Below are 15,303 nucleotides of genomic sequence, written 5' to 3'. Positions count from 1 at the left end.
CTTGGGGAGTAACTGGTTATGAAAACAGATAAGTAATGCAAGCTCCCTTCAGACTATATTGTGACACAGAGCAGCAGAACAAGGATAACCCTGGGCAAAATTGTGAATACTGCCCTCCATCTAGACAGTCCACAGAATATTACACTGACCAATGAGTTGACAATATCACTTCTGATGAACAGGAAAGGGTGGGTGATAAAGCCTACAGAATTTTAGGGATCATTCACTGAAACTTTTAGGGGTCCAAAGCTCTGAAGCAAACTGAAACATCCCCTCCAAGGTAAAGAAAATAAAAAATGTCTTATAACTCTTATACTAGGAAAGAAGTACAGCACGTGGAAGGCTTCTTTGGGTTTTGCAGGCCGAATATACGGAAGGTGCGAATACTGTTTTGAAACATTTATCAGGTGATAAATTCAGCCAGTTTTGAGTAGGGTTCTGAGCAAGAAATATTGCTGCAGCGGATGTAGTACAAGCAGCTATTCTGCTTCATCCATATAATCCAGCAGGTCCCGTGGTATCTGTGGGAGGTAAAGCTTCAGTGTGGAGTCTCTGGTAAGCCCCATTTGCAGTTCAGGCCCCTAGGGTTCTGGAGACAGCAATGCCATTTGCAGAAGAGAACTATGTACCATTTGGAAAGCAGCTGATGGTCTGTTACTGGGCCCTGATGGAGAATGAGCATTAAGGCATGGATATCAAGTAAACATGAAACCATCAGTAATCACCGTTAGCAGGTGAACCCAGAAGCAATGGAAGTGGCATATCCTGGATTGAGACCAAGCAGATTCATACGGCACAAGTAAGCTATGCAAACAAGCAGATTAGATCTCCGTGTCACTCATCATGGTTGCACAAACACCTCTCAGCTCTTACATATAGTCTTATTTGGAGACGGGTATGGTGATGGTTCCCTACGATCAACAGTTGGAGGAGGGGAAAAACCCAAGCCTGGTTCAGAGATGAGTTGGATTAGTATATCTGTGTAGGCCAAAAATGGGGCTACTAGGACACTAGCAGTGGGATACAAGACATTTGACTGTGTGGATCATAACAAATTATAGATAACATTACGAATAATGGCAATTCCAGAACACTTAATTGTGTTTATGAGGAACCTGTACTTAGATCAGAAACCCTGGTGGCGTAGTGGTTAAGCGCTATAGCTGTCAACCAAAAGGTGGGCAGTTCAAAACCAGCATATGCCCCTTGAAAACTCTATGGGGCAGTTCTACTCTGTCTTATAGGGTCACTATGAGTCGGAATTGACTCGATGGCACTGGCTTTGTTTTTTTTTTTGGGTACTTAGATCAAGAGGTAGTAGTTTGAACAAACAAGGGGATACTGCGTGGTTTAAAGTCAGGAAACGTGTATGTAAGGGGTGTATCCTTCCACCATACTTAATTCAATCTGTATGCTTAGCAAATAATCCAAGAAGCTGGACCATATGAAGAACACGGTACGAGCACTGGAGGAAGACTCATTAACAACCCGCATTATAAAGGTGACACAATCCTGCTTGTTGAAAGTGAAGAGGATTTGAAGCACTTATTGATGAAGATGAAAGACCACAGCCTTCAGTATGGATTACACCTCAACATAAAAAAAAAAAAAAAATCCTCAAAACTGGCCCACTAAGCAATACCATGATAAATGCGGAAATACTGAAGCTGTCAAGGACTTCATTTTTACTTGGGTGCACAATCAATGCCCATGGAAGCAGCAGTCAAGAAATCAGATGACGCCTTGCACTGGGCAAATGTGCTGGAAGAGATTTCTTTAAAGTATTAAAAAGCAAAGATCTCACTTAAAGGACTAAGGTGTGCCTGACCCAAGCAATGGTGTTTTCAATGGCCTCATATGCATGTGAAAGCTGGACAATGAATAAGACCAAAGAATTGGTGCCTTTGAATTACAGTGTTGGTGGAGAATACTGAATACAGCATGGACTACCAGAAGAATGAACACATCTGTCTTTGAAGAAGTACAGTCAGAATGCTCATTAGATGCAAGGATGGTGAGACTTTGTCTCACATACTTTGGACATGGTATCAGGAAGGACCAGTCCCTGGTGAAGGACATCGTGCTTGGTAAAGTACAAGGTTGGCAAAAAAGAGGAAGATCCTTGACGAGATGGACTGACACAGTGGCTGCAGCAATGGGTTCCAACATAGTAATGATCATAAGGATGGTACAGAACTGGGCAGTGTTTCTGTTCTGCACAGGGTGGCTATGAGTCGAAATCGACTTGACGGCACCTAACAACAGCGGGACACTGCAGCCTTACTTTGGGGTGGCCCACAAGGACAAAAGTAGCAGAAATCCTTCCACAGAGCAGTTTCAGGCAATGCATCTGGTCATCAACTCTGCGTGGAAAGAAAAGTGGCCTAAGATTAGGATATATAATCATGGGTGGGGGCATAAGGCCTAGGCTGATTGGTTAGGAGGCTGGAAAGAAGAAGGCTGAAGACTGGAGACAAGGAATTCTTATGAAGAAGCATGTGACTGCATCTAAGGGAATGGACATGAAGTGTCAGGATCATTGTATTACATGTTAATAATGCCCTCCAGAGGGCAACTCTGCTGTTGTTGTTGTTGTTAGGTGACGTCGAGCCAGTTCTGACTCATAGTGAACCTATGTACAAGAGTAGAGGCACTAAATGATCAAGTCTTCCATTACAGTGTAGAAAAAAGGGGAAACGTGAGTTCCCAGCTTCAACACTATAACCCTTGGAGCATCCAGTGTCACCAGCAAGTTACAGCGAATGAATGAGAACGTGAAGCACCGTAACCAGTACAAATTTATTTTACTGGAGAACCTGACCCCTCACTATGAGACGCCCTGTGTCCTGAGCCTCAGGATGGGTACACACCAGAATGGCGACAATGCTTCAGAGGAGAAGGCAGCCAACCAGATCTGCAAGTGGCAGCAGAGCATATCTGTGGTCATGGTGGTACACACGTGTGGCATGCAGGTGTACTAGACAGGCAGCAGACAGCTCGTGTTTATGAGCAAGTACCATGGGCGAAGGCTGTCAGTGCAGGGCTTCAAGGAGGCAATTTTCCAGTTCTTCTACAACGGGCAATACCTGCACCAACATCTCCTGGGCCCTTTGCTCAAGAAGCTGGCTGAGCTTAAGGCAGTGCTAGAGTGACAGGAATCCTATAGCTTCTATTCAAGCTCCCTGCTGGTCATCTACAATGGTAAAGAGCGGTCAGAGGTGGCCCTGGACTCAGATACTGAAGGACTTGGAGGACCTGTCAGAGGAGTCAGCCCAAAAGTCTGCTGGTGCTTACGCCTACAAGCCCATTGGCACCAACTCAGTGGACGTGCATATGTTTGACTTTGCACACACCATCTGCAGGCTATATGGCAAGGACAGCTGGTGCATAAGGGCCAGTAGATATCAGCCAGCCCCTGTCCTTGGCCACTCCTGCTTGCACAATGGGCTCATGAACACAGCAGCTATGTGAAGGTGGAGGCTATCCAAGGTGCTCTAACTACTGCTGCTGCTCAATGTCCGGCCTGCCAACAGTTAAGACCAATGATGCATCCTCAATATGATACCAGTCTTCAAGGAGACCATTAATCTCTTGTGGCAAATCAATTACAATAGACCACATCCATCCTGGAAGGTGACACTGGTATGGGTCTCTCCCTTCTCTATGATGCCTCAACTACAGCATCACCATTTGATGGTTCATAGAGTGTCTGATCTACCAACATGGGATCATATAACATCACCTCAAATCAAGAGACCCACTGTGTATTAAAGAAGGTATGGCACTCATTACGGGATGTATCAGTTCTAACACACAGTCACCATCTAGAAGTTGCTGACTTGACTGAGTTTTGGAATGGCATCTTCAATGAGCAATTGAGACGCCATCTTGGAAATGACAACCTACAAGAAGGGGTGCCATCTTTCAGAATACTACATATATCCTAAATCAGTGCGTGTGAAATATGCTGGGTCTCCAATAAGTAGAATACATGGGTCCAGGATCCAAGAGGTGGTATCAAGAATGGCACCATTCACCATTACTCTCAGATACTTAGAAGTCCTGTTTCCCGAAGCAGGATGTTTCCACCAGGGTATAAGGCCTACTACATTAATTGCTTAAGGGCCTAGAAGAGGAAGACTGAAGATCAGAGATGTGAGAGGTCTTCTAAAGTAAGTGTCACACCAAATTTAAAATTAAGGCTATTGCCTGGTACCTTTGGCTCCTTGTGCTAGTAGAGGAGGCAGTGAAAGCAGTTACTGTATTGACAGGGGTAATTGACGACCATTATAAAAAAGTAGGGGTGCTGCTACATAATGGTTGGAGAGAAATATGTTTGTTAATCATGTTATCCATTACAGTGCCACTTGATACTTCCGTATCTAGTTTTAAGTGGGCAAGTGAAGCAACCAAACCTTGATAAGGGCATAGAAACCAGAATTCAGAACCCTCAGGGATGAAGGTTTCCAAGGAGCACGTGGTGGATTCGAACTGCTGACCTTCTGGTTAGCAGCTGTAGCACTTAACCACTACACCACCAGAATATAAGGGTGGAGGGAAATTAGATTAATGGATATGGAACATCCAGAATGGAAATAATGAGGATGTTCACACATTGTGAAGAATGTAACCAATATCACTGAACAACTTGTGTAGAAACTGCTGAAACGGAACCTGAACTGCTGTGTAAACCTTCACGGAAAACACAATAAAATATGGGGGGAAAAAAAAGATGGCATGTAGGTTGTTCCCTTATTTCTCTCCAAACATGGCTTTGAAACTAAGGCCAAGTGAGTTGAGGTTACTTCATCCAAGTTCATACAGCAAATTATTAGCAGAGTAAGGACATGAAACGAGCTTTATCTTCACCCAGTCCAATGCTTCCTCTTCTCCCAAATCTTAATTCTTATCTATAAAGGACCCTGCCTGCATCACAAAACTTCCCAACAAGAAGGTGGTATACATGAAAGTGCTTTAGAAAACTGCAGAATAACTTGTACTTGGATAACTCCAGCTGCCTTCAGTAATTGCTCTACTTTGTCTGAACCTATTCCTACTAAAATAACTAAATGTTTCATTGTTTCCCCAATATAAATGATCTTATTAAAATCTGAGTACTGTTTAAAACAGTGCATAACACACAGTAGGTGCTCTATATGTATTTTTTGAAGGAATGAATATATATGTAAAAATAGAAAAAAACATATAAAAACAGCTTGATTTGTTGGGACACGGTATATGTTCAACAGAGACTACCAACGTTACAGTAAAAGTACTTTTGAAAAAACTGTTATATACTAAGCAAAAAGTATTATGCATTAGTAATAACAAGTATGATTTCCTAATGAGTTGTATCTTTAAAAGACAAAAATGCATGCTTCCAGGGGAAAATGCTGATCATTATTAAAATGCGTATTTGTGCTATGCATACTTAAATGGGAGTACTGTGAATGAGTTAAAATGACCAAATTCAGGTAGCCTAAATGTCAAGGAATGGATCTGTTTGTATGTGACAGGGGTGAAGGGAATAGAGAGTAGTAGTCCTGAGTTGGACAGAGTTATACAGAAAGCTAAAAAGGTTTCCTGTGAACTTCAGAGAAACAGAAGAGCGGATGAGTCAACACAAACAAGGGAAATGGGGTCGACTAACTGACGGTGGAGCCTGAGCCCAAGCACTACAGAGATTTTGATATGAGGACCCAAACATGTGCAACATAATAGAAGGATTGTGCATTACCGACAATCTGGAATGTACAGAAAAAGGCACAATCTCTTTATGTTTATGTTCTGGGCTAAAAATCTTAATCTCTTAATCCACAAAGAGATTAAGATTTTTAGCCCAGAACATAAACAACTACTGCTGTACGTAAATCACACCTATTCTGTGTCACCCGCAAGGACAGAACTAAAACGAGAGAATTTAGAAATTCTGCTTAATAGAAAGTCAAACAGCCTACACAAACAAGGAAATACTTCCTAGAGATTCAGTTTGTTTTTCTAATTATAAAAACTTATACTATAAAACACATGGAGCCCTGGTGGCACAGTGGTTAAGAGTTATAGCAAGCTGTGGCTGCTAACCAGAAGGTCAGAAGTTTGAATCCAACAGCTGTTCCCTGGAAACACTATGGGAGAGTTTTACTCTGTCCTATAGGATTGCTATGACTTGGAATGGACTCGACGGCAACAGATTTTTTTTTTTTTGAAATAAAATACATATAAATTGACAGCATTAAAAAAAATCATTTGGGAGGGAAAACTAGGTTAAAACCTCTAAAATTCTAAAATCAAGACAGGAGTTTTATCAGCACATTTGAAAAAAGCACAGGATGAGTTTAAGAGCAGAAACCACAGCCTTACAGAGGTACCAGTTTCAAACACATGACTAAAAGAGAATGGTAAATGCCACACTCTTCAGGAAAAAAATAAGATCCCAGGAGAGTGGACCTGACAAAAAGAATTATTTAATATATATATATATCTCCATCCTTTTCTAAAAAAAGTAATAAAATTAAATTAGATAAACCCAAGATGGGCCTTAGATGCCGAGGTCCCAATTCCACATGAGGATTTGGTAAGGAAAACATATTTACTTCAGAATTTATTAAAGACTCCAAAATATTCAGGAAAAATGCACCATATACCAACTGGATTTTCCATAGAATGAGGCGGGTGGGGCGGGGGGAGAACTCATTTTATCATCAATTAAAAATTGATAACTATGCTTCATACTCACTAGGAATGGCTCTTATATATAAAAAAAAGAAAACTAACAAATGTTGGCAAGTATTTGGAGAAATTGGAACCCTTCTCCATTGCTGGTGGAAATGAAACAGGCTGCTCAGCCATATCTTGAACAGTACCTGAGCCATTTTTTTTTTCTTCTTTCCCTCCCCCCAGCCCATCCCTGCCTCCAAGTAAGATCCTGATGCTAGCTCCCCAAATGGTTAAGTGTTAACCAATGTTTCCTCTAGGACTGTGGAAAACAAGTGATATTGATCTATGCCTCTCAAGTAAGACGAAGGATGGCGCCAGCTACCCACTGAGCTGATGGGATAATGACAGGAAAAGATCAACATGTTTGAGATACAACCACCGAAACCAAACAGAAGAAAGAGAGTGCACATTCCACAAGTCCCAAAAACTTATGGCCCCTTTTTCCCTTAAAAACCTGAGCCAAATGGTAGTGTGGTGAGACAGATGACTTTAAGAGGAGATCATTTCCCTCTGTCTCCATATACCGGTATATCTAATAAAGCTCTTGCTACCCACCTCACCCGTCTCAAGAATTGGCTATTTGCAGTAGGCAGCTCTAACTCGCAAAATTGCAGTAACAATTTGGTGGCCCGTACAGGGACTCCAGCCATCTGAGATGTGGTGGCCCTGCGGTGGGGTCGGGCCTGACGGGCAGTTTTCCTACCAAGCGGCCACTGGGGACTCTGTCCCCGGAGGCTGTCCCTGGACCCAGGCTTCCCTGCGGCGTCACCGGTCCCCAACCGTGCCAAAGAGGTGGGTGAAGGCAAGACCTAACCAGGATCCTGAGGTGAGTCTGCAACCCTTTACCTGTTGCACTCAGGGCCGGGGCAGACAGGGCGGGCCAGCGTGGCTTCCGGACCTGGACCCGGGCCCTTGGTTTCTAAGGCGAGTGGCGCCTTGGATGATTGTCCCCGTGAGTAGGATCGCAAGGAGGGACTCTTGGTGACTCTAGAGCTGGGCAGGCGTATGAGTGTGTATAGGCCCTGGGTTTTTGTTTGGATTGTTGTCTGTCTCTGGTTGGTGCACCCTGGTTTTGGGAAGTGGGTATAGACATCTCTATTGGTTTAGATTGGGAGATTGAACACCCCCGCCGCCCCCGTCTGGCATTGAGGATAGGAGGTATCTGGAGGATTGAAGTGGAGATTCAGACATTCCTAGTAATGTGTTAGACCTCACTAAGATTATCCTCGTTCCCCCTTTCCTTTCTGGCTTTTCTGGTCTGAGTGTTTTTCTCTGTTTGTTAGGTTTGTCTTATGTACAACCTGTCTTGCTGTCTGGGAGGTTGAGACTGCAAGGTTATCTCTGTTGCTTTTGTCAGTCTGTGTCTTATGTATGATTACTTGTCCTCATGAGATTTTTTTTTTTTTGGGGTGTTGTCATCCCATAAACCCTATTCATACAAAACCCCTCACCAGGTTCAAGGACAGTTTTAACCTCAGTTTCTTGAGATTGACAGTTCCATCGGTCTGAGAAAGCCCACCGTGTACAGACTATTTTAGGAGACTGTCCCCAAAGAAGTTAGGGTCCTAAGATAGGAAACCAGAAATCCTGAAAGAATTAAACCTAATTAGAGAAGAGATAGATTAAGCATTGTGCTCCAGAGGCTCAAACTCTCCCTTTTGTCAAGCAAGGTTGATACTGCCTGAGGCAGGAAAAGGAGAGTTCAAACAAAAGAGATATTAGCACGGGAGGAGGCCCATCTATTCCAGCTGAATCCCTGCTGGGCTGTGTTTTGGCCAATTGGAAAAAGTACAGTAATGAGCCCATGACAAAAAAGTGGATGATTCCCCTGTGTTAACAGCATATGGCCCCAATACCAGTTGGGGGACCAAGAACAGTGGCCCCCAGAGGGGTCTGTACGTTATAATACAATACTTCAATTGGGTTTTTCTGCAGAAGAACTAAAAAGTGAAATCAAGTCCCTTATGTACAAGCCTTCATGTCTCTCTACCAGACCTTGCACCCCACTAATCAGATTTTTTCCAGGGAAAATCAAAGGCCAAACTACTCCCTGAATCCTCATCAGAGGACCCCCTCCTAGAGGGATGGGCTCTGGCCACCGTTTCGGCTCCCCCGTATAGGGGAGGGTGTGGTAGAAGCGGAGAGGTTGGACCGTGAAACTACAACAAGGTCTCCAAACAGAATGGCTGAGCCTGATTCTAGCTTGGCCAGCACACCAAAGGCGGATGGCGGAGGGGGATCAGACAGTGAAGGTCCAACTACTTTAGGTACGGTCTCCCCTTCTCATACCCGTCAGGGTACCATTTTCGGTGAGCAATACCCACTGAGAGAAGTTCCTGCCGGAGTGGATGATAAAGGGCAGCCACGGGGCACAATGCTGGTACATACTCCATTTTCCACCTCTGATCTATGTAACTGGAAGAGCCAAACCTCCCCCCCCCCCGGCCCACACCGGAGTGACCCAAACAGAATGGCTGAACTGTTTCTATTTTCTCTACTCACCGCCCTACCTGGGCAGATATACAGGCGCTCCTCACCACTCTGTTAACTTCAGAAGAATGCCATATGGTGGTAGAGCAGGCTCAGAAAGAGGCCGATAGACTCCATAACTTAGACCCTAGCAATGGAGCCTGACCCCCTGGGACAGAAGCCATCCCTACTAGATATCCAGGTTGGAATCACAATCGTGAAGAAGGGGTGAATAGACTTCAGTTCTATCGGGACTGCCTAATCATTGGGTTGAGAAATGGGGGCCCCAAACCCAAGAGCTTACGAAAGGTTAGAGAAATTATCCAGGGAGAAAAGGAAGACCCATCCACTTTCTTAGAAAGGGTGACAGACACGTTTCATCAGTACACTGGTATCAACCCCGAAGATCTCAACAACGCCCGGCTTATAAACATGACTTTTATTTTGCAGAGTACCCCGATATTTGAGAAAAATTACAGAAATTAGAAGGAGGACTTGGGAGGCCAATAGGGCAGCTGCTTGAAGTAGCTTTTAAGATGTTCAATATTCGGGACCAGGTAGCAGAACAAAAAGAAAAAAGATGAAACAAAAGGCGGCCTTGCTAACAGCAGCCTTAACCCCCTCCCCGCCCCCCAGTGAAGAAGGTGGAAGGGAGATAAAAGCCATTAGAAGGACCACCTCGGGGTGAGGAGGAAGACCTTTAGAACCTGACCAGTGCGCCTTCTGTAAAAGACGGGGCCACGGGAAGCGGGAGTGCCCACAGAAAAGGGAAAGGTGAGACAGACCAAAACCCGCCACTCTCCAGGCTCATTAGGAAGGGCCCGCACGGTTAGATGATTCCAAATGACAGGACCCAGGGGCTCAAACCTCACTGGCTATCTCCCACCTTGAGCCCCGGGTAACTCTAAAGGTGACAGGACGCCCTATTGACTTTATTCTGGACACGAGTGCCACCTTTTCGGTTTTGAACGCTGCGGAATCTCCCCTTAGTCCACATACTGCCCCAGTGGTAGGGGTTTCAGGAAAACTTTCAACCCGGCCTTTCCTCCAACCGATGAATTGTGAAATTGGAAAAGACGTGTTATACCACGAGTTCCTTTTTATGCTGGAATGCCCTGCCCCCCTCCTTGGGAGGGATCTATTGTCAAAACTTGGGGCACAAGTCACCTTTGGACCGTCTCGAATTTTGGTGAAAATTCCGCCTGAACAGGCATGCGCTTTGCAAGCAGCCTTGTTGCTAGAGGAACCAGCGGCCCCTAGCAACATCCCTGTCCACATACAAGAAGTGAACCCGGAAGTCTGGGCATCAGGGAGGCTGGGAAGGGCCAGGTTTGCTGAGCCAGTCAAAATTGCCCTAAAGCCTGGAGCGCCTGTTGTAAATCAGGAACAGTACCCACTCCACAGAGAAGCTCTGGAAGGGACTGCTCCACTGGTCCAACGATATATAGAGCTTGGACTTTTAAGACCATGCCGGTCCCCATATAACACCCCCATTCTGCCAGTGTTAAAGCCTGGGACAGAGAATATCGGTTTGTGCAAAACTTAAAGATTAATCAAATAGTAGAAGATATTCACCCGACTGTGCTCAACTCATATACTACCCTAATAACCATGCCCAGCAAATACGCTTGGTTTTCAGTATTAGATCTGAAAGATGCTTTTTTTTGCATTCCCTTGCATCCTGAGTCTCAACTTTTGTTTGCATTTGAATGGACTGATTTAGAAACAGGGGCAAAAAGATACCTCACGTGGCACGTGCTGGTACAAGGGTTCAAAAACTCCCCCACAATTTTCGGAGAGACATTGGCTAAAGATATGAGGGTTTTGCAACTAGAAGAGGGGATGGTCTTACAGTATGTGGACAATATTTTGGTGGTAAGTGAAACTCAAGAAGACAGATCGAAATACCATCCTAGTCTTAAACCATCTGGCTAGGTGTGGGTACCGAGTTTCCAAAAAGAAGGCCCAAATATCACAACAAGTAAGATATCTGGGGTTCCAAATATCACAGGGGCAGCGGAGCCTTCTCCAGGACTGGCGAGAAGCTATTATGCGGGTAGCGCCCCCTACCTCTAAGCGACAACTTAGAGGTTTTCTTGGGATGGCAGGTTTTTGTCGAATCTGGATACTAGGGTTTGGACTTACGGCAAAACCCTTGTATGAAGCCCTGAAGGGAGAGGATAAAGAACCCCTGTTTTGGACTGCTGAATGTTAACAAGCCTTTGAAAAAATTAAATATAAATTAATGACGGCCCCAGCATTAGGGTTACCGGATCTCCAGAAACCATCCGAGCTGTTTGTACATGAGAGACAGGGAGTTGCTCTGGGAGTGCTGACCCAGACTTTGGGACCAGCCAAGAGGCCAGTAGCCTATTTTTACAAACAGCTAGACAATGTAGCTCGAGGATGGCCCCCTTGCCTCCAGGCTGTGGCTGCAACATGTGACTTACTTCAAGAAGCTGAAAAACTTACCCTAGGACAAAAAGGGGGGTTTTGGCTTACAGCAGGATGCATGGGGAAATATCAAGCAATCCTGTTAGACAACCCAAATGTAATCTTAAAGGCTGTCTCTGCTCTCAACCCAGCCACCCTACTACCCATCTCAGAAGAAGGGCCAATACATGACTGTTTAGAGATTATAGAAGAGGTTTATTCCAGCAGGCCCCATCTGTCAGACACCCCTTTAACTGACTCCGAGCTAGAAATGTACACCGATGGTAGCGGCTTCATGTATAAAGGACATCGAAGGGCAGGCTTTGCGGTGGTGACTCGGGCTGAAATTTTAGAGGCTGCTCCGCTTCCTGCTGGCACCTCAGCACAAAAAGCCGAGTCAATAGCCCTTGGACAGGCCCTACAGTTGGGAGCAGGAAGGCGTATAACAGTGTACACTGACAGCAGATACGCCCATCTTGTGCTTCACTCTCATGGGGCATTGTGGAAGGAGAGGAGTCTCCTTACGTCTGCTAGAAAAGAGAAAAGGCATGTACCAGAAATTCTTGAGCTCCTAGAAGCAGTCAACGATCCTCTCCAGGTGGCAGTGGTGTATTGCCCCAGGCACCAGAAGTGAAAATCCTCTGAAGCTGTAGGGAACCGGAAAGCAGACACAGAGGCCAAGAGGGCTGCAATGCGAGGAGATGAGATAGAGAAAGAAATGGCCCTGATCACTCACCTCAACCCTGCTGACCTTCCTGCACCACCTATACCACTCAAGACTTAAAAAGGGCTGAAGAATGGGGTTTTCACCTGGCTCCCCATTCCAGCTGGTTAGTGAGCCCCAAAAGGGAAAGTACTGTTACCAGAAGCCCAAGTACACAGCATAGTATTGACTTTACATGAAGGAACTCATTATGGGAGAGATGCCAGTCTTGAGTGGATCCAACAGGTGGTCGAAGGACCAAGTCTCCTCAAGGCCATTCAAGAAGTCACAGGAAGGTGCCACCTTTGTGCAAAGAACAACCCAAAGACTGTGCCCCATCCAACAGAACTGGGAGTCCAACATCGAGGAACCAACACGGGAGAAGACTGGTGGGTAGATTTTACAGTGATGCCCCAGGTACCTGGAAACTTCAGGTATCTGTTGGTCTTTGTGGATACCTACTCAGGGTGGGTAGAGGCTTTCCCTTGTCGAATTGAACAAGCTCGAGAAGTAACTAAGGTACTACTCAAAGAGATTATCCCTCGGTTCGGATTGCCAATTTCAATTCAAAGTGACAATGAAGGCGCTTTTGTGGCACAAATAACCCAAGAAGTCAGCAAAGCCCTGGATATAAACTGAAGGCTACATCCTGCCTGGAGACCACAGTTGACAGGAAAAGACTGAGAAGATGAATCACACCCTAAAAAAGACTCTGGCAAAAATGTCAGGAGACTAACTTAACATGGTTACAAGTCCTGCCTATTGCACTGCTTAGAATCCGAGTGGCCCCTCGAAGTGGGCTTAAGTTAAGCCCTTACGAATTAGTATATGGGAGACCATTCCTGAGAAAGTCCACCTTCCCCACCTTGGTAACGACAGAGGTAGAAAAGAGAGACTGGATCCGTTCCCTGGGAGCTGTTGTAAACATTATTAACCAATATGCCTCTCTCCATCTGTCTTTTCCCTCTGATACCCCTCTTCACAGATTCCGGCCAGGAGATCAGGTATTACTAAAGACTTGGAGACACCAGCACCCTGAAGACCAGCTGGCTCCCAAATGGGAGGGGCCTTTTGAAGTCCTCCTGACTACTCACTCATCTTTAAAGTTGGCGGGAGTGACTGCATGGGTGGATCATTCCAGAGTAAAAACAGCTCCGCTTGAAAAAGAAGGAACTGAACACTCACCTTATTCCTGCACACCGGTTAAAGGTTTAAAAAAATTACAAAATGATAGTTTTAACCTTTGTTTTCCTTTTCTTCCAAGGCACATGCCACACCGTGGCAACAAATCAGGCCCCTGTGATTCTGCAAACCAGAGGGACCCTGACCTTACAAGTAGGAGGTGCCCTGACTCTTCCATGTGTTGTATCGTCTCTGACTCCAGTTTGCCCTGTTAAATGGATATTGGTAATCCCGGAGAAAGAACAGACGGTTGTCTGGGGCTTTAAAACTGCTGGCTCCTCCTGAGTGACCCCCATGGCTAACATCACTCGGCCATACAATCGAGACTTTTTGATCATTATTTCAGATATAACCTTGTCTGATGCAGGGTTTTATTACTGTGTGAAGTTTAAAAAAGGGTCGCCAAAAAATATTGAAATCAGTAGGGGGGAAGGAATCCAGGTAGTTGTTGTAGGATATCAAGAGCCTGCCCACCTCTCAGATGGGTGGGACTGGTCATCCAATGGCCTATTCACCATGTCCCAAGCAGTGGTCGAGGGGGGGAAATCTCAGCAACTGCTGGATATGCCATCATCTTCCTCGGTCAGGAGCACCTTTAAGCCCTGTGGGAGCACCAATTTTTGACTATCACAAAGATCTCGCTAACTGTACCTTGACTCACCATGCCCCCGAGGCCCCAATCCGAGCTCGGCTCATATGGTACCCATTTTCCATACCTTGTTTTCTCCTTGCTAATCTTTATAATCATACCTTGGGAACCAGATGGGAAACAAAATCACAAAGCCCCCGAGGTAAAGTCACATGGCAGGTTTTTCAAGACTTCCAGCTTCTCTCGTCCTGCAACAAATCTTTGACCATATCCCAGTTGATTTACATCAATTCTAGTATTCCCAATGGCCCCAGTAAGAAACTATCCTTGTGTGCTCCACCAGGATACGCCTCCCTATGTGGAGGGAGACCCTATCCCACCAGCGAAGTCCCCGTCCCTAGGCCATCACCTTACACCTGGGCCATTCAATGCTTAACAAGGAGCCCACTTTGTGGGACAGTGTACTCTGGGGTTCCTGACTTTCCCAACCCAAGTTCATCCACCGTCTGCTTAACACACCATGAAGATCCCCTGAAAGAAAAGGGATGTGTTTTCAGTAGATCCTACATCCCTAGAAGTGACAGGGATGGAAACTAACCCTGTTCTGGAGGAAAACGGGTTTGGGTGGTGGTTCTTGAGAAAAATTATTCCAGGTTTAGGAATGTACCACATGGAGGCAGCCATTAGAAACCTGTCGGACACTATCCACCTGCTAGCCCTAGGAACTGAAAAGGCGCTTAGAGCACAACAAACCTCTTAGCAGATGTGATCCTAGATAATATAATAGCCTTAGACTTCTTATTAGCCAAATTGGCAGGAGTGTGTGCTGTGACTAACAAAACCTGTTGTGTCTAGATAATCACCACCAGAGAGGAAGAGGTAGGACCAGGTGCTATCCACAAGGTAACCAGATGGACTGCCCCAACACCTAGGCAAGAGAGCATGTGGGATCGGTTCACTAACCTTTTCCCCACCTTGGGGTCATGGTTGACCCCTTTAATAACTTTGGGAGCAATAGTTGCTTTGGTCTGCATCTGCACTCCCTGTCTAATAAAAGTGGTTACCAGGGGCGCCACCAACACCCTCAAGGCTGGAAAGGTCTTTGCCCTGGTAGATCGAACTACTCGTTTCCCAGACTCCGGGGATGTGTGTCACTTAATCGAACAAGACACTGCCGAATTTCATCTTTCCAAACTGTAACCTGTATATG

The 15,303-nt window shown here is 45.4% G+C and overlaps 1 protein-coding gene and 1 pseudogene across 5 annotated transcripts in view; one reads left to right on the top strand and one right to left on the bottom strand.

The window, feature by feature from the left end:
- STAG1 (stromal antigen 1) overlaps positions 1-15,303 on the bottom strand; it is a 520,715-nt gene that overhangs the window by 149,068 nt on the left and 356,344 nt on the right. The window lies entirely within an intron of this gene.
- Positions 750-3,471, top strand: LOC126067906 (inositol hexakisphosphate kinase 2-like; annotated as a pseudogene).

This window comes from Elephas maximus, chromosome 26 (assembly GCF_024166365.1).
Source record: "Elephas maximus indicus isolate mEleMax1 chromosome 26, mEleMax1 primary haplotype, whole genome shotgun sequence".
In the NCBI taxonomy this organism is placed as follows: Eukaryota; Metazoa; Chordata; class Mammalia; order Proboscidea; family Elephantidae; genus Elephas; species Elephas maximus.
The sequence above is the reverse complement of the archived record's forward strand: the minus strand, read 5'-3'. Positions and strand labels throughout refer to the sequence as shown.